The following is a 25766-nucleotide window of genomic DNA, read 5'->3' as shown; positions in this document are numbered from 1 at the left end:
TAAACCCCGAGTAACAGCCGTGTTGGCGCAGCGCACCAACTCCGAAAACAACGGCGGCTCATCAGGAGCCGCCGCCTTTTTCGGCGCCTTATCCTTCCTTACCACCTTGGCGACCTCGCGCGCGACTAATTTCGCAAGCTTGCGTGGGCGCTTGGGGGAATCAGACCCCTCGCTGCTAGTAGAGGATTCAGATGAAGATACAACAGATGAATCAGCTGCAACGTCATGCTCACCAGAACCGGAAGGGCCAGGGACGTCAGCCATCTCAGTTGCCTGCGAGAGACCTGGAACTGAAGAACCGGCATCTGTTGGAGATGGGTCCGCATCACCGCGCCTCCCGGATCCGTCCTGTACCGGAGCGGCCTGAGGGGCTGCAGAGCAGTCTGTACTAACTTCGGGAACAGAAACAAGCGGAATTAAGTTACCCGGCCCCTCAGCCAAACCAACAGATGAAACGGGGAAGGGGCGCGGCGCTTCCCCGCCCGGGGCCACGGAATGCAACGGTGTACCTGACACAGGCGGTGCCGCCTGAGCAAGGCGGGGCCTGGGCTGGGGGAAGGTACGGAGGCACCGCAACTGCTTGGCTAACGCTGGGAAAGTGGATACCTGGGGACCCAAAACCGCCCTGCCAAGGATACCCGTAAGGCCCTGGCTGCGCCGGGGGATAAGGTGGTTGACAGTATGGGAACTGGTGGAAGGCTGGCGCCGGAAGTGACGTGGATTGAAACCCTCCCGAAAAAAAAGAAACATTATGTGGGTGTCCGAAAGCTTGCCCCATCCCGGAGGACCAGACTGACTGGACCATCTGCGGAGTGGAAACTAGCGGAGGGAAACTTTGCGAAACTACCGGGGGAAATGGGAATTGCAAGTAAGGTAGGCCCGTACCGCTGGGGGAAGAGAATGCTGGCAAGCCAAGGGTGCTCGTAGCAAAGCCACCCCCCGCCACGGACCGAAAATCCGTAACGGAATGCTGGCCTGGCAAAGACACAGATGCTGCTGCGGAGCCCTGTACAGAAAAGGCCTGCAGCACCTCCAAGTGTCCAGCAGATGGCTGCACCTCCCCACCCAGCATGCTACCAGCAGCATGTTGAGGGCGATGAGATGAGCAGCCAGGCACTAAAATGGCCGCCAGTGGGGGAGCCTGACCTAGGAGGGTCTCACTGAAACCCTGCGAATCCTCGCACTGCCCGCTGACCCCCCGGCCACTGGGGCTCTGTGATGCCCACCAGCAGCCAGGGGTGCATCAGGGGCCCCAAAAGCACCGGGCGCGGGACCCACGGGGGCCCACTATGCCCCAGGGTAGCCGCGCCCGCAACCTCCCCAGTGTGTGAAGCCAGCGCGGCTGGGGGTGCCGAATCCCCGCCGCGCATGCTGTCCGCAGCAGCGCCGGCGCCAGCCGCCCCATACCCGCTGATCGCGGGAGAGAGGCGGCCGGCCGGCGCTGCAGCCCCAGTTAAGCTCGTTGCCGGGGGTGACGAGTCCCCGGCCCGAGACAGCGAGCGTCCCGTGCTGACGGCCGCCGTGCCCGACCCGCTAGTAGCGGGACGCATGGAGCCGCCAGGCGCTGCATCGCGGGCAGAGACGGGAGGCGCTGACGGAACGGGCACCGTCGCGCCTCCCGCCCCGGAGCTGGGAGCCTGACGAGCGGGGACAGCAGCAGGGCGGCGGAGGCGCACAGCACCCGATGCGGGAGCGGCGTCCGCCAGCCTTTGAGGACGGGGGGCTGCGCGCTTAGGCCTGGGCATAATAGCAGGGTGGGGAGGCACACAGGGGCAGTGTAATACAGGGGCAATATAGGTACAGAAAATAGGAATAAGGCTGGGGAATGATAGAATATAAGAAAAGGAGATAAGGGCGAAAATAGAGAATAAGGCAAAAAAGGAGATAAGGGAAAAAATAGAGAATAAGGCAGAAAAGAAAGAGACAGGCAGACTATAATACAGCCTTCACTTATCCTTCCAGCCGACAAGAGGAAGTAACTCTGGAAGTTTCTATCCTTAATGCACTAAACACCTCCCCTACACTCACCGATAGGCTGGCCCTAACCAATTACCACTCACTCAAAACTCTGATCTGCCTAGCAACAATTGACCTCTTCAACCAATCACAAAATTGCAAGACTCTTATATAGATATCGTGCCCAGCCAGGCACTCTCCTTATCTACTCGTTGTTCCGGATTGGCCAAGAAGGACTTGGTATCCAGAACTGCAAGAAATGCTCACAGAGGACCCATGGACTCTGCCTCTAAGGCAGGATCTGTTGCAGCATTGGCCCTGACTTTCCAAGACTTACCGCGGCTGCGTTTGATGGCATGGCGGTTGAACGCCGGATCCTAGCAGAAAAAGGGATTCCGGATGAGGTTATTCCTATGCTAATAAAGGCTAGGAAGGACGTGACGGCTAAACATTATCACCGAATATGGCGAAAATATGTTGCTTGGTGTGAGGCCAGGAATGCCCCTACAGAGGAATTCCAGCTAGGCCGTTTCCTTCACTTCCTACAGTCGGGAGTGACTTTGGGCCTAAAATTGGGGTCCATTAAAGTCCAGATTTCGTCCCTATCCATTTTCTTTCAAAAAGAACTGGCTTCTCTTCCTGAAGTTCAGACATTTGTAAAGGGAGTGCTGCATATTCAGCCCCGTTTGTGCCTCCAGTGGCACCTTGGGATCTTAACGTGGTGTTGAGTTTCCTGAAATCACACTGGTTTGAGCCACTTAAAACCGTGGAGTTAAAATATCTCACGTGGAAGGTGGTCATGCTATTAGCCTTGGCTTTGGCTAGGCGTGTGTCAGAATTGGCGGCTTTGTCACATAAAAGCCCCTATCTGGTTTTCCATATGGACAGAGCAGAATTGCGGACTCGTCCACAATTTCTGCCAAAAGTGGTGTCATCTTTTCATATGAACCAACCTATTGTGGTGCCTGTGGCTACTCGTGACTTGGAGGATTCCGAGTTACTAGATGTAGTCAGGGCTTTGAAAGTTTATGTAGCCAGAACGGCTAGAGTCAGGAAAACTGAGTCGCTGTTTATCCTGTATGCATCCAACAAGCTGGGTGCTCCTGCTTCAAAGCAAACTATTGCTCGCTGGATCTGTAACACGATTCAGCAGGCTCATTCTGCGGCTGGATTGCCGCTACCAAAATCAGTGAAAGCCCATTCCACAAGGAAGGTGGGCTCTTCTTGGGCGGCTGCCCGAGGGGTCTCGGCATTACAGTTTTGCCGAGCAGCAACTTGGTCGGGTTCAAACACTTTTGCAAAGTTCTACAAGTTTGATACCCTGGCTGAGGAGGACCTTGTGTTTGCTCAATCGGTGCTGCAGAGCCATCCGCACTCTCCCGCCCATTTGGGAGCTTTGGTATAATCCCCGTGGTCCTTGCGGAGTCCCCAGCATCCACTAGGACGTTAGAGAAAATAAGATTTTACTTACCGGTAAATCTATTTCTCGTAGTCCGTAGTGGATGCTGGGCGCCCGTCCCAAGTGCGGATTTCTTCTGCAATACTTGTATATAGTTATTGCTTAAATAAGGGTTATGTTGTTTGCATCAGGGTTTATCTGATGCTCTGTTGTTGTTCATACTGTTAACGGTGTAAGTTTATCACGAGTTATACGGTGTGATTGGTGTGGCTGGTATGAGTCTTACCCTGGATTTCAAAATCCTTTCCTTGTACTGTCAGCTCTTCCGGGCACAGTTTCCTTAACTGAGGTCTGGAGGAGGGACATAGAGGGAAGAGCCAGTGCACAGTATCCTAATTCTTTCTTAGAGTGCCTTGTCCCCTGCGGAGCCCATCTATTCCCCATGGTCCTTACGGAGTCCCCAGCATCCACTACGGACTACGAGAAATAGATTTTCCGGTAAGTAAAATCTTGTTTTTTGTTTATCGTTTTCTAAGAGGCAATACAGAAATGATAGCTAGAATTTGATCAAAACTTTTTAGTTTTAGAAGCTGTAGTAAATCTACCCCCCCTCCCCCTTCCCCCCACAGAGTGCGGTTGGCATGTGACATCAATGCTTTTGGGCCCCATCTCTACCTGTGTACTCCTATGTCGTGATCTCATGACTTTATATTTGTTATTGCTCATTTGAATTTGTCTATATGTAAAGACAATTATATTTCGCTTAACTACATGCTAATGTTTTGGATGTTGGAATTTCAGATATCTCCAACTTTTTTCCTCTCTTCCATTTCTCTTTGCACTCCTCCCCCATTATTCTTGAACACTTCAATAAAATAGAATATACTGTGTATATATAGATATATATTTTAGAATTGCTTTTTATTGAAGCTTCATTTGTGCCATATATTAAACAATACAGCAAAACAGTAACAATAGATAATGTCAAATCCTATACCCTCCAACTGTACCTTTTTATTAGGTACAGTACCTTTTTTTTATGGTCTGTACCTATTTTTGGCTCTCCAAACTTCCATTGAAAGTATAGGAAAAGGGGCGTGGCCACGCCCCCTTTATCTATGGCCACGCCCCTTTTTCTAATTTGTACTGATTTTTGTGTGTAAAATGTTGGAGGGTATGAAATCCCAACAGGAAGGACAATGAGAGTCACAGAACTAACAGGATGTCATAGCCAAAAATTGTCATGTATAGTGAATAAAATATAAACAAGGAGATAATTATAGTACTTAAAGCATAGTAATATATTCCACTGTAAAAATATAGGAGAAAAAAAAAAAAAGATTTACAGGAAAAGAGTCTCATCTCTTGTTGTCTGCCCCGCCCCCATGCTCTCTCTTGGGAGACCGCCCCCATGCTGGTATTAAAAGTTACTTCTCCAACTCAAAATAAAATAGGAGGATCCCCTGCTAACTCACAAGTTAAATGTTAAATACCAGTAGGTATAGCATAAACTTTTATGTATTTGATACTTAATTTCGGGTGATAGGAATCTCTCTGTAACTCTCGCACATGTTTAAAAACCCTTCTGTTTTAGATTCTTTAACAAGAATCATCTCTACCCAATTCATTCTACAGAGATAAAAAGGTTTAGCCTTAAATAACGATATAGTGGGTACAGAAGTGTGATTCCACGTTTTGGGTATAGCCTTACAGGCTACCGCATCTATAGCCATCAATAATCATCTACCCCCAGGGAAAATGCGGGATGATGGATGAAAAGGAATAATCCCAAAAATAGCCAGGTGTGAGTGACAAAAAGTTAATTAAGGAGGCCTCTGCATAAGCTTTAACCTGCAGCCAGAAACTCAGAATCAAGGGACATTGCCAAAGACAATGGTATAAATCAGCCAATGGTTTAGAAATCTATAACAATAATGCATAGTTTGTCCCTGTTTGACTCACTTCTCTCTCCTGTTCTCTCTCTCTCTCATGCCCTGAACAATCCACTTCCATATACAATGCATCCCTTACTTCTGCTCTTGATTCTGTTGCTCCACCAACCACTATTCACCCTCGCAAATTAACACCTCAGCCCTGGCACTCCAAATGCACCAGATATCTGCAAAAATGCTCACGTACTGCTGAGCGACACTGGAGGAAATCACGCTCTAAGGCAGACTTCCTCCATTTCAAACTTATGCTCTCATCCTTCAGTGCTGCCCTTTCCCTTGCTAAACAGTCATACTTCAAGAACCTCATCTCCTCCCAGTCTTCTAACCCCCGGCGCCTCTTTGCCACTTTCAACTCACTCGTCTGCCCACCTCCACATGGTCTCCCCTCCTCACTCTCTGCTCTTGACTTTGCCACTTACTTACTTCACATCCAAAATTGGCTCCATATGTCAGGACATCACACCAGACCATCAGCAACCAGCCTCCTCCCATAACTTACCACCCCTCCCCATCCCTCTCACCAACTCTTACATCTTTCTCCCATGCATCTGGTGAGGAAGTCATGGCCCTCATTCATTCCTCTCCCCTTACCACCTCCCCTCTTGACCCTATCCCCTCCCGCCTCCTCCGCTACCTCTCTCCTTCTGCCTGTTCCCATCTTTCCCACCTACTCAATCTCTCCCTCTCATCAGGCACTGTCCCCTCTGCCTTCAAGCATGCACTCATCTCTCCTATTCTTAAAAAAAAAACCTACCCTTGAACCAAACACTCTCTCCAACTACCGACCCATCTTTCTCCTCCCTTTTGCCTCCAAACTCTTTGAGCGTATTGTCTACAACCGCCTTACTTCCTTTCTTTCCTCACACTCACTGCTTGACCCATTCCAGTCTGGCTTCCATCCTCTCCACTCCACTGAAACTGCCCTTACAAAAGTATGCAATGACCTCCATGCTGCTAAATCTAAGGGCCACTACTCTCTACTTATTCTTCTTGATCTCTCTTCTGCTTTTGACACTGTGGACCACCCTCTCTTACTGCAAATCCTTCACTCCATTGGTCTGTGTGATACTGCCCTCTCTTGGCTGTCTTCCTACCTCTCTGACTGTTCATTATCTATCTCCTCTTATGACTCCAACTCCCCCTCACATCCACTAACTGTAGGTGTACCCCAAGGCTCTCTCCTTGGTCCTCTTCTTTTCTCTCTCTATACATTCTCACTAGGTAAGCTCATTAGCTCTTTTGATTTCCAATATCATCTCTATGCTGATGACACTCAAATCTATCTTTCTTCTCCGGACCTCTCCCCTGCTCTCCTCACTCGAATCTCCAACTGTCTCTCTGCTATCTCTGTTTAGATGTCTAAGACTGAGCTGATCATCTTCCCTCCCTCCCGCATAACTTCACCTCCCACAATCTCATTATCTATTGATGGCACTACTATCTCCTCTAGCTCCCAAGTGCGCTGTCTTGGAGTAATCCTTGACTCCTCCCTCTCCTTCAAACCACACATTCAGCACCTCTCACAAACCTGCCGTTTTCATCTAAAAAATATTTCCAGGATCAGACCCTTTCTGACCCAGGATGCTACTAAGACCCTTATCCACTCACTGGTCATCTCCAGACTGGACTACTGCAATCTCCTCCTGACTTGCATTCCTGACAAATACCTCTCTCCACTTCACTCTATCCTCAATGCTGCTGCTCGGCTCATTTTCCTCACCAATGCACTACGTCCACCTCTCCTTTCCTACAAGACCTTCACTGGCTTCCCTTCCCTTTCAGAATCCATTTCAAGCTTCTCACACTCACTTACAAAGCCCTCACCCACTCCTCTCCCATTTACATCTCTGAACTTATCTCCCCTTACACTCCCACCCATCCTCTTCGCTCTGCTAATGCACGCCGACACTCCTGCCACTCCTACCTCCAAGATTTTTCACGTCCTGCTCCAATTCTCTGGAATTTCCTACCTCTCCCCCTCAGACTCTCCATCTCTCTACAAAACTTCAAATGAGCTCTCAAGACCCACTTCTTCACCAAACCCAGCCAAATCTCATCCTAACCCTCTGTTCCACGCTCTCTATGTACCCTGTCTGTGTCACCCCTGTCTGTCTACCCCTCACCTTTTAGAATGTAAGCTCTCACGAGTAGGGCCCTCTTCCCTCATGTGCTTATCCTTTCTCTTACTTTAATAATCTTCAACTGCACTAAATCCAGCAGTCCTCTGCCACCTGATACTTATTCCAGTGTCATCTGCTGATGTAGCTATGTTTATTTACCCAGTACTTGTCCTATACTGTCATCAACTGTAAGTTGCTGTTTTCCTGTTTTGATTATTTGTTTATGTACTCTATAATTGGGTGCTGCGGAACCCTTGTGACGCCATATAAATAAAGAATGATAATAATAATAGTTGATTGACCAATGATAAAGCCCCTATGGGGCGATACATAAATTCTATGCAAAACATTCAAATACATCTCTCATTGTACATAGTAGAAGGTAACAATTTGCAGGCATGAACATGGGCTTTACGTTATTGATCTAGAGATAAATAAGTAAATTTAAGAAGCCAGCAAGATAATCCCGGCGTGGACAGGGTATAATCTCTCTGCACATGTTACATCTGTCCCACCTGCAGTGCAACATGGTTTTGCCCAGTTGCTTGATAATTTGATTTACTTTACACTAGTGATGAGCGGGTTCGGTTTCTCGGAAACCGAACCCCCCCGAACTTCAGTCTTTTTACACGGGTCCGAGCCGTACTCGGATTCTCCCGTGTGGCTCGGGTAAACCAAGCACGCCCGAACGTCATCATCCCGCTGTCGGATTCCCGCGAGATTCGGATTCTATATAAGCAGCCGCGCGTCGCCGCCATTTTCACACGTGCATTGAGATTGATAGGGAGAGGACGTGGCTGGCGTCCTCTCCGTTTATATAGTTATAGTAGTTGATCTGATTGCTACTGCTTAGCTTATTGTGGGTAGGATTGGGGAGCAGCTGTTAGGACTCAGGAGGAGTACAGTGCAGAGTTTTGCTAGGTTTTTTTTTATCCGTTCTCTGCCTGAAAAAAACGCTCCATACCATATCTGTGCTCAGCCTCAGTGTGCTGCATGATATATCTGACTGTGCTGAGTGCTCACACTGCTTAATTGTGGGGGAGACTGGGGAGCAGCTATAGCAGGAGTACAGTGCACAGTTTTGCTGACAGTGACCACCAGTATACGTTTGTCTGCCTGAAAAACACTCCTGTGGTGTCTTTTTTTTCTTTATACTATAAGTATAAACGCAGTCTGCTGACAGTGTCCACCAGGTCCATTATACTGTATATAGCAGTACGGTAGGCCACTGCTGTATCTACCTCTGTGTCTTCAGTCACTCGTCGTCATACATAAAGTATACTATCCATCCATCTACATTGTATACCTGTGGTGTCTTTTTTTTCTTTATACTATAAACGCAGTCTGCTGACAGTGTCCACCAGGTCCATTATACTGTATATAGCAGTACGGTAGGCCACTGCTGTACCTACCTCTGTGTCTTCAGTCACTCGTCGTCATACATAAAGTATACTATCCATCCATCTACATTGTATACCTGTGGTGTCTTTTTTTCTTATACTATAAACGCAGTCTGCTGACAGTGTCCACCAGGTCCATTATACTGTATATAGCAGTACGGTAGGCCAATATGGAGAACAAAAATGTGGAGGTTAAAAAAATAGGGAAAGATCAAGATCCACTTCCACCTCGTGCTGAAGCTGCTGCCACTAGTCATGGCCGAGACGATGAAATGCCATCAACGTCGTCTGCCAAGGCCGATGCCCAATGTCATAGTACAGAGCATGTAAAATCCAAAACACAAAAGATCAGTAAAAAAATGACCCAAAAATCTAAATTAAAAGCGTCTGAGGAGAAGCGTAAACTTGCCAATATGCCATTTACGACACGGAGTGGCAAGGAACGGCTGAGGCCCTGGCCTATATTCATGGCTAGTGGTTCAGCTTCACATGAGGATGGAAGCACTCAGCCTCTCGCTAGAAAAATGAAAAGACTTAAGCTGGCAAAAGCACAGCAAAGAACTGTGCGTTCTTCGAAATCACAAGTCCCCAAGGAGAGTCCAATTGTGTCAATTGCGATGCCTGACCTTCCCAACACTGGACGGGAAGAGCTTGCGCCTTCCACCATTTGCACGCCCCCTGCAAGTGCTGGAAGGAGCACCCGCAGTCCAGTTCCTGATAGTCAAATTGAAGATGTCAGTGTTGAAGTACACCAGGATGAGGATATGGGTGTTGCTGGCGCTGGGGAGGAAATTGACAAGGAGGATTCTGATGGTGAGGTGGTTTGTTTAAGTCAGGCACCCGGGGAGACACCTGTTGTCCGTGGGAGGAATATGGCCATTGACATGCCTGGTCAAAATACAAAAAAAATCAGCTCTTCGGTGTGGAATTATTTCAACACAAATGCGGACAACAGGTGTCAAGCCGTGTGTTGCCTTTGTCAAGCTGTAATAAGTAGGGGTAAGGACGTTAACCACCTCGGAACATCCTCCCTTATACGTCACCTGCAGCGCATTCATCATAAGTCAGTGACAAGTTCAAAAACTTTGGGTGACAGCGGAAGCAGTCCACTGACCAGTAAATCCCTTCCTCTTGTAACCAAGCTCCTGCAAACCACACCACCAACTCCCTCAGTGTTAATTTCCTCCTTACCCAGGAAAGCCAATAGTCCTGCAGGCCATGTCACTGGCAAGTCTGACGAGTCCTCTCCTGCCTGGGATTCCTCCGATGCATCCTTGACTGTAACGCCTACTGCTGATGGCGCTGCTGTTGTTGCTGCTGGGAGTCGATCGGCATCCCAGAGGGGAAGTCGTAAGACCACTTGTACTACTTCCAGTAAGCAATTGACTGTCCAACAGTCCTTTGCGAGGAAGATGAAATATCACAGCAGTCATCCTGCTGCAAAGCGGATAACTGAGGCCTTGGCAGCCTGGGCGGTGAGAAACGTGGTTCCGGTATCCATCGTTACTTCAGAGCCAACTATAGACTTGATTAAGGTACTGTGTCCCCGGTACCAAATACCATCTAGGTTCCATTTCTCTAGGCAGGCGATACCGAAAATGTACACAGACCTCAGAAAAAGAGTCACCAGTGTCCTAAAAAATGCAGTTGTACCCAATGTCCACTTAACCACGGACATGTGGACAAGTGGAGCAGGGCAGACTCAGGACTACATGACTGTGACAGCCCACTGGGTAGATGTATTGCCTCCCGCTGCAAGAACAGCAGCGGCGGCACCAGTAGCAGCATCTCGCAAACGCCAACTCGTTCCTAGGCAGGCTACGCTTTGTATCACTGCTTTCCAGAATACGCACATTGCTGAAAACCTCTTACGGCAACTGAGGAAGATCATCGCAGAATGGCTTACCCCAATTGGACTCTCCTGGGGATTTGTGGCATCGGACAACGCCAGCAATATTGTGCGTGCATTACATCTGGGCAAATTCCAGCACGTCCCATGTTTTGCACATACCTTGAATTTGGTGGTGCAGAATTATTTAAAAAACGACAGGGGCGTGCAAGAGATGCTGTCTGTGGCCAGAAGAATTGCGGGCCACTTTCGGCGTACAGGCACCGCGTACAGAAGACTGGAGCACCACCAAAACCGCCTGAGCCTGCCCTGCCATCATCTGAAGCAAGAGGTGGTAACGAGGTGGAATTCAACCCTCTATATGCTTCAGAGGATGGAGGAGCAGCAAAAGGCCATTCAAGCCTATACATCTGGCCACGATATAGGCAAAGGAGGTGGAATGCACCTGTCTCAAGCGCAGTGGAGAATGATTTCAACGTTGTGCAAGGTTCTGCAACCTTTTGAACTTGCCACACGTGAAGTCAGTTCAGACACTGCCAGCCTGAGTCAGGTCATTCCCATCATCAGGCTTTTGCAGAAGAAGCTGGAGACATTGAAGGAGGAGCTAAAACAGAGCGATTCCGCTAGGCATGTGGGACTTGTGGATGGAGCCCTTCATTCGCTTAACCAGGATTCACGGGTGGTCAATCTGTCGAAATCAGAGCACTACATTTTGGCCACCGTGCTCGATCCTAGATTTAAAACCTACGTTGTATCTCTCTTTCCGGCAGACACAAGTCTGCAGGGGTTCAAAGACCTGCTGGTGAGAAAATTGTCAAGTCAAGCGGAACGTGACCCGTCAACAGCTCCTCCTTCACATTCTCCCGCAACTGGGGGTGCGAGGAAAAGGCTCAGAATTCCGAGCCCACCCGCTGGCGGTGATGCAGGGCAGTCTGGAGCGAGTGCTGACATCTGGTCCGGACTGAAGGACCTGCCAACGATTACTGACATGTCGTCTACTGTCACTGCATATGATTCTGTCACCATTGAAAGAATGGTGGAGGATTATATGAGTGACCGCATCCAAGTAGGCACATCAGACAGTCCATACGTATACTGGCAGGAAAAAGAGGCAATTTGGAGGCCCTTGCAGAAACTGGCTTTATTCTACCTAAGTTGCCCTCCCTCCAGTGTGTACTCCGAAAGAGTGTTTAGTGCCGCCGCTCACCTTGTCAGCAATCGGCGTACGAGGTTACTTCCAGAAAATGTGGAGAAGATGATGTTCATTAAAATGAATTATAATCAATTCCTCCGTGGAGACATTCACCAGCAGCAATTGCCTCCAGAAAGTACACGGGGACCTAAGATGGTGGATTCCAGTGGGGACGAATTAATAATCTGTGAGGAGGGGGGATGTACACAGTGAAAGGGGTGATGAATCGGACGATGATGATGAGGTGGACATCTTGCCTCCGTAGAGCCAGTTTGTGCAAGGAGAGATTGATTGCTTCTTTTTTGGTGGGGGCCCAAACCAACCAGTCATTTCAGTCATGTCGCTGAAATGATGGGTTCGTTAAAGTGTGCATGTCCTGTTTATACAACATAAGGGTGAGTGGGAGGGCGCAAGGACAATTCCATCTTGCACCTCTTTTTTCTTTCATTTTTCTTTGCGTCATGTGCTGTTTGGGGAGTATTTGTTTGAAGGGCCATCCTGCGTGACACTGCAGTGCCACTCCTAGATGGGCCAGGTGTTTGTGTCGGCCACTTGGGTCGCTTATCTTAGTCACACAGCTACCTCATTGCGCCTCTTTTTTTCTTTGCGTCATGTGCTGTTTGGGGAGTATTTTTTTGAAGGGCCATCCTGTCTGACACTGCAGTGCCACTCCTAGATGGGCCAGGTGTTTGTGTCGGCCACTTGGGTCGCTTAGCTTAGTCACACAGCTACCTCATTGCGCCTCTTTTTTTCTTTGCGTCATGTGCTGTTTGGGGAGTATTTTTTTGAATGGCCATCCTGCGTGACACTGCAGTGCCACTCCTAGATGGGCCAGGTGTTTGTGTCGGCCACTTGGGTCGCTTATCTTAGTCACACAGCTACCTCATTGCGCCTCTTTTTATCTTTGCGTCATGTGCTGTTTGGGGAGTATTTTTTTGAAGGGCCATCCTGTCTGACACTGCAGTGCCACTCCTAGATGGGCCAGGTGTTTGTGTCGGCCACTTGGGTCGCTTAGCTTAGTCACACAGCTACCTCGGTGCAAATTTTAGGACTAAAAATAATATTGTGAGGTGTTCAGAATAGACTGAAAATGAGTGGAAATTATGGTTATTGAGGTTAATAATACTATGGGATCAAAATGACCCCCAAATTCTATGATTTAAGCTGTTTTTTAGGGTTTTTTGAAAAAAACACCCGAATCCGACAAAAAAATTTCGGTGAGGTTTTGCCAAAACGCGTTCGAACCCAAAACACGGCCGCGGAACCGAACCTAAAACCAAAACACAAAACCCGAAAAATTTCCGGTGCACATCACTACTTTACACACATGAATCAGGCCCATAGAACCAGGGGCGGATTTAGGGGTGAGGGTGCCCCTAGACACAACAGTAATGGCCGCCCTCCGCCTGCCGAATTTTTTTATTGATTAGTTATAAGCCCTTATTTGATAATAGCCAATTTAATAGAGCAATAAATAGAATAATAAAAAAGGGACTGACATTTTTTTATTTTGTATACATATTTACTAAGTAGGACTCCATTCAAGATGGCAAATAGTACAGTACAGTGGAAATATTTTGCAGCTACTGGTACATTTTGGGCTGACAGTACCAACACAAGCATACAAGTGCTGCCCCAAACAGGTGCAGCATCTAGACACGTACCTAATGCGAAATTCGCCACTGCACGGACCGTGAATACCAGCCCAAAACACTCTTTCTTAGTCGCACACAATGCACACACATCTATATTGTGAAAAACTCCCACAGTGTGTGCGCACAGAGGGCCTAATTCAGACCTGATCACTAGGTTCCGTTTTCGTACAGCCTGCGATCAGGTCTGAACTGCGCATGCGTATGTACCGCAATGCGCAGGCACTTCGGTCTGCAGCGCCTGGGAGCGCCGGGCAGCGATAGGATGGTGCGAGAAAAGCGATCACACGGGCGATCGCAAGGTGACTGACAGGAAGAGGCCATTTGTGGGTGGCAACTGACTGTTTCTAAGGATTGTCCGGAGAAACGCTACAGGGACCAGGTGTTTGAAGGGAGGGTTTCTGACGTCCGCTCCAGCCCTGATCATCGCACTGGAAGAGTAAGTCCTGGGCTGTGCAGAGACTGCCCAAACTTCTGTTTGTGCAGCTCTCCTGCACATGCAATCGCACACCTGCACAGCGATTTCCCCCTCCCCCTGTAGGCGGCGACTACCTGATCGCAGGCATGCAAAAAACGCACCCTAGGGATCAGGTCTGAATTAGGCCCCGAGTCACATTAGCGATTGAGACACATGTTCTCAGAAATCTATTGGAAGTGTATTGGATGTTCCTGGGTGGTGACTGGAAGGTGGCTTGTCAGATATATGGAGAACCACTGTCTTACGGGCATGTCGCATCACTGATTGCAATCTAAGACGCTTAATCGCTGACATTGGAAATAATTATCTGATGGAGAATCTTCAATTACTGTAGCATGGGGCAGGTGTAAGTTTTGATGGTGTGTCTGATGGGGTGTAGTATGGTATGCCGGCGGCCGGGATCCCGGCAAAACTGTCAAAAACAGTCGTTCATCCAAGTTGGTTAAATTTGTGTTTAACCAATTTGTATGATCATCAGGTTTTGTTCATTTTCCAGTGTTTGTGAACAAATGATAGATTGTAATTTGCTCTCATCCATTACCAGATTTTCATTCCAACCAGCCAGATCTGTCAGATTATCTGTCAGATAATTGTATAGTGTGTACCGAGTATTAGGGTTGTCCATCGATGGTTGCCATCGATGATACCATTGGCGATAACCATCGATGGTGCACAAACCATCTATGGAGAACCATCGATGGTTTGCCCCACTCGATGGCCACCACTGGAAGGTGCAGGCTGGTCCGCGGACCAATAAAAAACCAGGGGCGGGGTTTAGCGGGTGTTGGGGGGCGGCGCTATGCTCTGTGTCCCGGCACCACATTAAAAAAAAATTTATTATTATTTGGTTATACCTTCCCATCGATGGAGGGAAACCATCTGGTTCTCCCCTATCGATGGCAAAAGTATTCCACATCGGCCATAAACCATTGATGATTTTGAATCATCGATAGTCGATGGCCATCCCTACTGTCACTGACTGTCACTGTTTTGTCAAGCAGCAATCATCAACCCCGCCAGCGCCGTACCCCCATGCCATGGCGGGGTCTGCGGGGGTGGTAGTTACGCTACTGCCCCTGCAACCTGGCATAGCTCACTCCTATCCTTAGATTCCCAGTTGTTTCAAATTATTGACATGCAATGTTCATGTTTAACTGCTGGCTAATTTATGAATAGAGTAATTCCATAATAGGTGCTTTGCTCCTCTGTGTTTGTGCCGGGACTCCTATCCTATAGCAGATAACGGAGGCACAGTGGCCAGAAGCAATACAACGCAAAGTATAGAGTGAAGAACATACTCGAGCTAATTTCTCTGACGTCCTAGTGGATGCTGGGAACTCCGTAAGGACCATGGGGAATAGACGGGCTCCGCAGGAGACTGGGCACTCTAAAGAAAAGATTAGGTACTATCTGGTGTGCACTGGCTCCTCCCTCTATGCCCCTCCTCCAGACCCCAGTTAGGATCTGTGCCCGGCCAGAGCTGGGTGCTCCTAGTGGGCTCTCCTGAGCTTACTAGTAAAGAAAGTATTTATTAGAGATGAGCGGGTTCGGTTTCTCTGAATCCGAACCCGCCAGAACTTCATGTTTTTTTTCACGGGTCCGAGCGACTCGGATCTTCCCGCCTTGCTCGGTTAACCCGAGCGCGCCCGAACGTCATCATGACGCTGTCGGATTCTCGCGAGACTCGGATTCTATATAAGGAGCCGCGCGTCGCCGCCATTTTCACACGTGCATTGAGATTGATAGGGAGAGGACGTGGCTGGCGTCCTCTCCGTTTAGAATAGATTAGAGAGACACTTGATTTACTAATTTTGGGGAGCATTAGGAGTACTCAGTACAGTGCAGAGTTTTGCTGATAGTGACCAGTGACCACCAGTTTTATTTATAATCCGTTCTCTGCCTGAAAAAAGCGATACACAGCACACAGTGACTCAGTCACATACCATATCTGTGTGCACTGCTCAGGCCAGTGTGCTGCATCATCTATTATCTATATATAATATTATATATATCTGTCTGACTGCTCAGCTCACACAGCTTATAATTGTGGGGGAGACTGGGGAGCACTACTGCAGTGCCATTTATAGGTTATAGCAGGAGCCAGGAGTACATAATATATTATATAGTGAGTGACCACCAGACACACAGTGCAGTTTATTTAATATATCCGTTCTCTGCCTGAAAAAAGCGATACACACAGTGACTCAGTCAGTCACATACCATATCTGTGTGCACTGCTCAGGCTCAGGCCAGTGTGCTGCATCATCTATATATTATATATCTGTCTGACTGCTCAGCTCACACAGCTTATAATTGTGGGGGAGACTGGGGAGCACTACTGCAGTGCCAGTTATAGCAGGAGCCAGGAGTACATAATATTATATTAAAATTAAACAGTGCACACTTTTGCTGCAGGAGTGCCACTGCCAGTGTGACTAGTGACCAGTGACCTGACCACCAGTATATATAATATTAGTAGTATACTATCTCTTTATCAACCAGTCTATATATTAGCAGCAGACACAGTACAGTGCGGTAGTTCACGGCTGTGGCTACCTCTGTGTCGGCACTCGGCAGCCCGTCCATAATTGTATATACCACCTAACCGTGGTTTTTTTTTCTTTCTTTATACATACATACTAGTTACGAGTATACTATCTCTTTATCAACCAGTCTATATTAGCAGCAGACACAGTACAGTGCGGTAGTTCACGGCTGTGGCTACCTCTGTGTCGGCACTCGGCAGCCTGTCCATAATTGTATATACCACCTAACCGTGGTTTTTTTTTCTTTCTTTATACATACATACTAGTTACGAGTATACTATCTCTTTATCAACCAGTCTATATATTAGCAGCAGACACAGTACAGTGCGGTAGTTCACGGCTGTGGCTACCTCTGTGTCGGCACTCGGCAGCCCGTCCATAATTGTATATACCACCTAACCGTGGTTTTTTTTTCTTTCTTTATACATACATACAAGTTACGAGTATACTATCTCTTTATCAACCAGTCTATATATTAGCAGCAGACACAGTACAGTGCGGTAGTTCACGGCTGTGGCTACCTCTGTGTCGGCACTCGGCAGCCCGTCCATAATTGTATATACCACCTAACCGTGGTTTTTTTTTCTTTCTTTATACATACATACTAGTTACGAGTATACTATCTCTTTATCAACCAGTCTATATATTAGCAGCAGACACAGTACAGTGCGGTAGTTCACGGCTGTGGCTACCTCTGTGTCGGCACTCGGCAGCCCGTCCATAATTGTATATACCACCTAACCGTGGTTTTTTTTTCTTTCTTTATACATACATACTAGTTACGAGTATACTATCTCTTTATCAACCAGTCTATATATTAGCAGCAGACACAGTACAGTGCGGTAGTTCACGGCTGTGGCTACCTCTGTGTCGGCACTCGGCAGCCCGTCCATAATTGTATATACCACCTAACCGTGGTTTTTTTTTCTTTCTTTATACATACATACTAGTTACGAGTATACTATCTCTTTATCAACCAGTCTATATATTAGCAGCAGACACAGTACAGTGCGGTAGTTCACGGCTGTGGCTACCTCTGTGTCGGCACTCGGCAGCCCGTCCATAATTGTATATACCACCTAACCGTGGTTTTTTTTTCTTTCTTTATACATACATACTAGTTACGAGTATACTATCTCTTTATCAACCAGTCTATATATTAGCAGCAGACACAGTACAGTGCGGTAGTTCACGGCTGTGGCTACCTCTGTGTCGGCACTCGGCAGCCCGTCCATAATTGTATATACCACCTAACCGTGGTTTTTTTTTCTTTCTTTATACATACATACTAGTTACGAGTATACTATCTCTTTATCAACCAGTCTATATATTAGCAGCAGACACAGTACAGTGCGGTAGTTCACGGCTGTGGCTACCTCTGTGTCGGCACTCGGCAGCCCGTCCATAATTGTATATACCACCTAACCGTGGTTTTTTTTTCTTTCTTTGTACATACATACTAGTTACGAGTATACTATCTCTTTATCAACCAGTCTATATATTAGCAGCAGACACAGTACAGTGCGGTAGTTCACGGCTGTGGCTACCTCTGTGTCGGCACTCGGCAGCCCGTCCATAATTGTATACTAGTATCCAATCCATCCATCTCCATTGTTTACCTGAGGTGCCTTTTAGTTGTGCCTATTAAAATATGGAGAACAAAAATGTTGAGGTTCCAAAATTAGGGAAAGATCAAGATCCACTTCCACCTCGTGCTGAAGCTGCTGCCACTAGTCATGGCAGAGACGATGAAATGCCAGCAACGTCGTCTGCCAAGGCCGATGCCCAATGTCATAGTACAGAGCATGTCAAATCCAAAACACCAAATATCAGTAAAAAAAGGACTCCAAAACCTAAAATAAAATTGTCGGAGGAGAAGCGTAAACTTGCCAATATGCCATTTACCACACGGAGTGGCAAGGAACGGCTGAGGCCCTGGCCTATGTTCATGGCTAGTGGTTCAGCTTCACATGAGGATGGAAGCACTCAGCCTCTCGCTAGAAAAATGAAAAGACTAAAGCTGGCAAAAGCAGTAGCACCGCAAAGAACTGTGCGTTCTTCGAAATCCCAAATCCACAAGGAGAGTCCGACTCCAATTGTGTCGGTTGCGATGCCTGACCTTCCCAACACTGGACGTGAAGAGCATGCGCCTTCCACCATTTGCACGCCCCCTGCAAGTGATGGAAGGAGCACCCGCAGTCCAGTTCCTGATAGTCAGATTGAAGATGTCAGTGTTGAAGTACACCAGGATGAGGAGGATATGGGTGTTGCTGGCGCTGGGGAGGAAATTGACCAGGAGGATTCTGATGGTGAGGTGGTTTGTTTAAGTCAGGCACCCGGGGAGACACCTGTTGTCCGTGGTAGGAATATGGCCGTTGACATGCCTGGTGAAAATACCAAAAAAATCAGCTCTTCGGTGTGGAAGTATTTCACCAGAAATGCGGACAACAGGTGTCAAGCCGTGTGTTCCCTTTGTCAAGCTGTAATAAGTAGGGGTAAGGACGTTAACCACCTCGGAACATCCTCCCTTATACGTCACCTGCAGCGCATTCATAATAAGTCAGTGACAAGTTCAAAAACTTTGGGTGACAGCGGAAGCAGTCCACTGACCAGTAAATCCCTTCCTCTTGTAACCAAGCTCACGCAAACCACCCCACCAACTCCCTCAGTGTCAATTTCCTCCTTCCCCAGGAATGCCAATAGTCCTGCAGGCAATGTCACTGGCAATTCTGACGAGTCCTCTCCTGCCTGGGATTCCTCCGATGCATCCTTGCGTGTAACGCCTACTGCTGCTGGCGCTGCTGTTGTTGCTGCTGGGAGTCGATGGTCATCCCAGAGGGGAAGTCGTAAGCCCACTTGTACTACTTCCAGTAAGCAATTGACTGTTCAACAGTCCTTTGCGAGGAAGATGAAATATCACAGCAGTCATCCTGCTGCAAAGCGTATAACTGAGGCCTTGACAACTATGTTGGTGTTAGACGTGCGTCCGGTATCCGCCGTTAGTTCACAGGGAACTAGACAATTTATTGAGGCAGTGTGCCCCCGTTACCAAATACCATCTAGGTTCCACTTCTCTAGGCAGGCGATACCGAGAATGTACACGGACGTCAGAAAAAGACTCACCAGTGTCCTAAAAAATGCAGTTGTACCCAATGTCCACTTAACCACGGACATGTGGACAAGTGGAGCAGGGCAGGGTCAGGACTATATGACTGTGACAGCCCACTGGGTAGATGTATGGACTCCCGCCGCAAGAACAGCAGCGGCGGCACCAGTAGCAGCATCTCGCAAACGCCAACTCTTTCCTAGGCAGGCTACGCTTTGTATCACCGCTTTCCAGAATACGCACACAGCTGAAAACCTCTTACGGCAACTGAGGAAGATCATCGCGGAATGGCTTACCCCAATTGGACTCTCCTGTGGATTTGTGGCATCGGACAACGCCAGCAATATTGTGTGTGCATTAAATATGGGCAAATTCCAGCACGTCCCATGTTTTGCACATACCTTGAATTTGGTGGTGCAGAATTTTTTAAAAAACGACAGGGGCGTGCAAGAGATGCTGTCGGTGGCCAGAAGAATTGCGGGACACTTTCGGCGTACAGGCACCACGTACAGAAGACTGGAGCACCACCAAAAACTACTGAACCTGCCCTGCCATCATCTGAAGCAAGAAGTGGTAACGAGGTGGAATTCAACCCTCTATATGCTTCAGAGGTTGGAGGAGCAGCAAAAGGCCATTCAAGCCTATACAATTGAGCACGATATAGGAGGTGGAATGCACCTGTCTCAAGCGCAGTGGAGAATGATTTCAACGTTGTGCAAGGTTCTGATGCCCTTTGAACTTGCCACACGTGAAGTCAGTTCAGACACTGCCAGCCTGAGTCAGGTCATTCCCCTCATCAGGCTTTTGCAGAAGAAGCTGGAGACATTGAAGGAGGAGCTAACACGGAGCGATTCCGCTAGGCATGTGGGACTTGTGGATGGAGCCCTTAATTCGCTTAACAAGGATTCACGGGTGGTCAATCTGTTGAAATCAGAGCACTACATTTTGGCCACCGTGCTCGATCCTAGATTTAAAGCCTACCTTGGATCTCTCTTTCCGGCAGACACAAGTCTGCTGGGGTTGAAAGACCTGCTGGTGACAAAATTGTCAAGTCAAGCGGAACGCGACCTGTCAACATCTCCTCCTTCACATTCTCCCGCAACTGGGGGTGCGAGGAAAAGGCTCAGAATTCCGAGCCCACCCGCTGGCGGTGATGCAGGGCAGTCTGGAGCGACTGCTGATGCTGACATCTGGTCCGGACTGAAGGACCTGACAACGATTACGGACATGTCGTCTACTGTCACTGCATATGATTCTCTCAACATTGATAGAATGGTGGAGGATTATATGAGTGACCGCATCCAAGTAGGCACGTCACACAGTCCGTACTTATACTGGCAGGAAAAAGAGGCAATTTGGAGGCCCTTGCACAAACTGGCTTTATTCTACCTAAGTTGCCCTCCCACAAGTGTGTACTCCGAAAGAGTGTTTAGTGCCGCCGCTCACCTTGTCAGCAATCGGCGTACGAGGTTACATCCAGAAAATGTGGAGAAGATGATGTTCATTAAAATGAATTATAATCAATTCCTCCGCGGAGACATTGACCAGCAGCAATTGCCTCCACAAAGTACACAGGGAGCTGAGATGGTGGATTCCAGTGGGGACGAATTGATAATCTGTGAGGAGGGGGATGTACACGGTGATATATCGGAGGGTGATGATGAGGTGGACATCTTGCCTCTGTAGAGCCAGTTTGTGCAAGGAGAGATTAATTGATTCTTTTTTGGGGGGGGTCCAAACCAACCCGTCATATCAGTCACAGTCGTGTGGCAGACCCTGTCACTGAAATGATGGGTTGGTTAAAGTGTGCATGTCCTGTTTTGTTTATACAACATAAGGGTGGGAGGGCCCAAGGACAATTCCATCTTGCACCTCTTTTTTCTTTTCTTTTTCTTTGCGTCATGTGCTGTTTGGGGAGGGTTTTTTGGAAGGGCCATCCTGCGTGACACTGCAGTGCCACTCCTAGATGGGCCCGGTGTTTGTGTCGGCCACTAGGGTCGCTAGTCTTACTCACACAGTCAGCTACCTCATTGCGCCTCTTTTTTTCTTTGCGTCATGTGCTGTTTGGGGAGGGTTTTTTGGAAGGGACATCCTGCGTGACACTGCAATGCCACTCCTAGATGGGCCCGGTGTTTGTGTCGGCCACTAGGGTCGCTAGTCTTACTCACACAGTCAGCTACCTCATTGCGCCTCTTTTTTTCTTTGCGTCATGTGCTGTTTGGGGAGTATTTTTTTGAAGGGCCATCCTGCGTGACACTGCAGTGCCACTCCTAGATGGGCCAGGTGTTTGTGTCGGCCACTTGGGTCGCTTATCTTAGTCACACAGCGACCTCGGTGCAAATTTTAGGACTAAAAATAATATTGTGAGGTGTGAGGTGTTCAGAATAGACTGAAAATGAGTATAAATTATGGTTATTGAGGTTAATAATACTATGGGATCAAAATGACCGCAAATTCAATGATTTAAGCTGTTTTTTAGTGTTTTTTGAAAAAAACACCCGAATCCAAAACACACCCGAATCCGACAAAAAAAATTCGGTGAGGTTTTGCCAAAACGCGGTCGAACCCAAAACACGGCCGCGGAACCGAACCCAAAACCAAAACACAAAACCCGAAAAATTTCAGGCGCTCATCTCTAGACTCGTTTCCTGCACTTCCTACAGTCAGGGGTGACTATGGGCCTAAAACTGGGGTCCATAAAGGTCCAGATTTCGGCCCTATCCATTTTCTTTCAAAAAGAACTGGCTTCACTGCCTGAGGTTCAGACATTTGTTAAGGGAGTGCTGCATATTCAGCCCCCTTTTGTGCCACCAGTGGCACCCTGGGATCTTAACGTTGTGTTGGATTTCCTGAAATCCCACTGGTTTGAGCCACTTAAGACCGTGGAACTGAAGTATCTCACGTGGAAAGTGGTCATGCTGTTGGCCTTAGCATCGGCTAGGCGTGTGTCGGAATTGGCGGCTTTGTCATGTAAAAGCCCATATCTGATCTTATATATGGACAGGGCAGAATTGAGGACTCGTCCCCAATTTCTCCCAAAGGTGGTGTCCTCGTTTCATTTGAACCAACCTATTGTGGTGCCTGCGGCTACTCGGGACTTGGAGGACTCCAAGTTGCTGGACGTAGTCAGGGCTTTGAAAATATATGTTTCCAGAACGGCTAGAGTCAGGAAAACTGACTCGCTGTTTATCTTGCATGCCCCCAACAAGCTGGGTGCTCCTGCTTCAAAGTAAACTATTGCTCGCTGGATCTGTAGCACGATTCAGCAGGCTCATTCTGCGGCTGGATTGCCGCATCCAAAATCAGTAAAAGCCCATTCCACAAGGAAGGTGGGCTCTTCTTGGGCGGCTGCCCGAGGGGTCTTGGCTTTACAGCTTTGCCGAGCGGCTACTTGGTCGGGTTCAAACACATTTGCAAAGTTCTACAAGTTTGATACCCTGGCTGAGGAGGACCTTGTGTTTGCTCATTCGGTGCTGCAGAGTCATCCGCACTCTCCCGCCCATTTGGGAGCTTTGGTATAATCCCCATGGTCCTTACGGAGTTCCCAGCATCCACTAGGACGTCAGAGAAAATAAGAATTTACTCACCGGTAATTCTATTTCTCGTAGTCCGTAGTGGATGCTGGGCGCCTGTCCCAAGTGCGGACTTTCTGCAATACGTGTATATAGTTATTGCTTAACTAAGGGTTATTGTTATGAGCCATCCGTTGAGTGAGGCTCAGTTGTTGTTCATACTGTTAACTGGGTAAGGTATCACAAGTTGTACGGTGTGATTGGTGTGGCTGGTATGAGTCTTACCCTGGATTCAAAATTTCCTTTCCTTGTAATGTCAGCTCTTCCGGGCACAGTTTCCCTAACTGAGGTCTGGAGGAGGGGCATAGAGGGAGGAGCCAGTGCACACCAGATAGTACCTAATCTTTTCTTTAGAGTGCCCAGTCTCCTGCGGAGCCCGTCTATTCCCCATGGTCCTTACGGAGTTCCCAGCATCCACTACGGACTACGAGAAATAGAATTACCGGTGAGTAAATTCTTATTTTTATTACTGAACACCACCTCCCCCTCCTTTTCCTCATTATCAGCCAGCAATGAAGGTGGTGTGTTTATATTGAGCCACACAGAAACTAAAACACTAAGGGGCAAGGGTCCTATAAGCATAAGGCTGACTAAGCTGAAGCCTTGGGGCCCCAAAAGGACTAGGGGCCTGTAATTTTTTTTTTCTGAGGCACTGTTGCCTGTACCCTAGGCAGGGCCGCCATCAGGGTGGTGCTGTGGGCACAGCTGTCCCAAGCCCGGCCTCTCTGACAGAGAGAGAAGGGCCTGGGATGTTCATGCAGCCGCCTGCCGCCTTCCCCGCCGTTCCGCTGTCGTCCCCGCTGTTCTCCGACCCTCCAGCAGCTCTGCATTGAAAATATTCCTCCCAAAATGGCCGCCGCCACAGAGGAGATACTGTACTAGAGGAGCCCTCTAGTATCTTTAATAACTGTCTCCTCTGAGGCGTCGGCCATTTTGGGAAGGGCGTTTTTAATACAGAGCTTCAGGAGGACGGAGGACAGCAGCAGAATAGCGGGGACGGAGACGGGCAGGCAGTGGCATGAGCATTCCGGGCCCTCCCAACAGCGGCAGCAATGGGCGAGGGAAGCAAGGAATCCCCTGACAACGAGCAGAACCCATGATAACTAACAGGTACTTGCATAATTATTGTGTGGCCATAATATGGTGTCATGGGCTGTGTGGGGCATAAAATGGTGATGAGCATCACTGTGGGGACTTAATATGGTGCAAGGGGCATAAATTTGTGTTGCTCCATGTCTGCATAGAAATTGTATTTTTTAGTTTTTTTAAACATATATTTATTTTTATTTCACTTTTTTTTGGGGGGAAGGGCCTTCCTATTTTGACAGTCCCGGGCCCCACAATTTCTGATGTCAGCCTTGGCCCTAGGGCTCCAATGGGTAAATGCACTTTGCACTGCAGACCAATAGCGCACAAGGGATATTTCAAAAGAGAAAACAAATGATTGCGCTGTAAGAAGAGAGGTCAACAGACTTTATTTCAACTGGGTATTGGCATCCGTGTGAATACTGAAAGTGTAAATGATTGCATAAGCTCTGACTCCCAAATGTCAGCTGTAGTGGGGTAAAGTGTCGGAGGGGAGCCCAAAATACCTGAAAGCTTAGGTGCCCGGCCATGGTTTAATATGGCCCTGTAAGGGGCCAATTCACAGTTGAAAATAAAGTGACTACAATACCTTCTGGAAAAAAATTTTGTCTTTCTGCCTATATTCAGAATTAACAAGCTCTATGGGGGTGGTACTGCAACCATCCATCTGCTGGTGGAAGTAGATGCCATCATTATCAGCACACGTGCCCAGCCTCCCCTTATCACGCCTATGACATGCACACAGATCACATCCTAAATATGAATGTCCCACTGCCGCCCAGTAACACCCAATCAGTCATAAATGGATATAGGGCTGAGATGCTTGATACTCTAAATCACCTATAATTGCCCTAAATTGCATATGCAGGCCCAGAAACATGTGCAGTCTGTTGAACATCATGAGATCCTTATGCAGATGGGTGTGCATGCAACACTGGATCAGGCCATAAGTGGATAACACAATTTATTATATGCCCCCAAAATATTGGCGCTGTATATTTGTCAATGAGCCTAACTTGCTCAAAGCATAATTGAGTGGATTTAACTAAGTGAATCAGTCAGACAGGGCATGCTTCCAGAATTTGCTGACTTCTAAAGCAAATTGAGGAGCAATATTAGATGACTCTACAGGTGTTCTTCATTTCAGAAATGACATTCCAGTGTGATGACATGTTGTGAGGTTATCTTTGTAGAACAAGGAGATGTCTAGTATCATTGTTACATAGGTGATTACATGCAATTAAATATCATCCCATTTGTAATTGAAGAAAACACAGTGCTCCTCTGTGTGACTGTATGACATAAGTTATCCAAAACAAATCAATACATCATAGCTAAATCTTCCTGTGTTCACATATTCCCTTCTATTGATGTCTCTGTTTATATTGTTTGGCAACTTCCATCCCCATATCCATTCCTATATGGCCACCCACAAGTGAGAATAGCCCCTGTGCTCCG

At 47.8% G+C, this 25766-nt stretch overlaps 1 protein-coding gene across 6 annotated transcripts in view; it reads left to right on the top strand.

The window, feature by feature from the left end:
* Positions 1–25766, top strand: part of MYH11 (myosin heavy chain 11) — a 281015-nt gene that overhangs the window by 95347 nt on the left and 159902 nt on the right. The window lies entirely within an intron of this gene.

Source organism: Pseudophryne corroboree, chromosome 7 (genome assembly GCF_028390025.1).
Source record: "Pseudophryne corroboree isolate aPseCor3 chromosome 7, aPseCor3.hap2, whole genome shotgun sequence".
Lineage (NCBI taxonomy): Eukaryota > Metazoa > Chordata > Amphibia > Anura > Myobatrachidae > Pseudophryne > Pseudophryne corroboree.
This window is presented reverse-complemented; position numbering and strand designations above follow the sequence as displayed.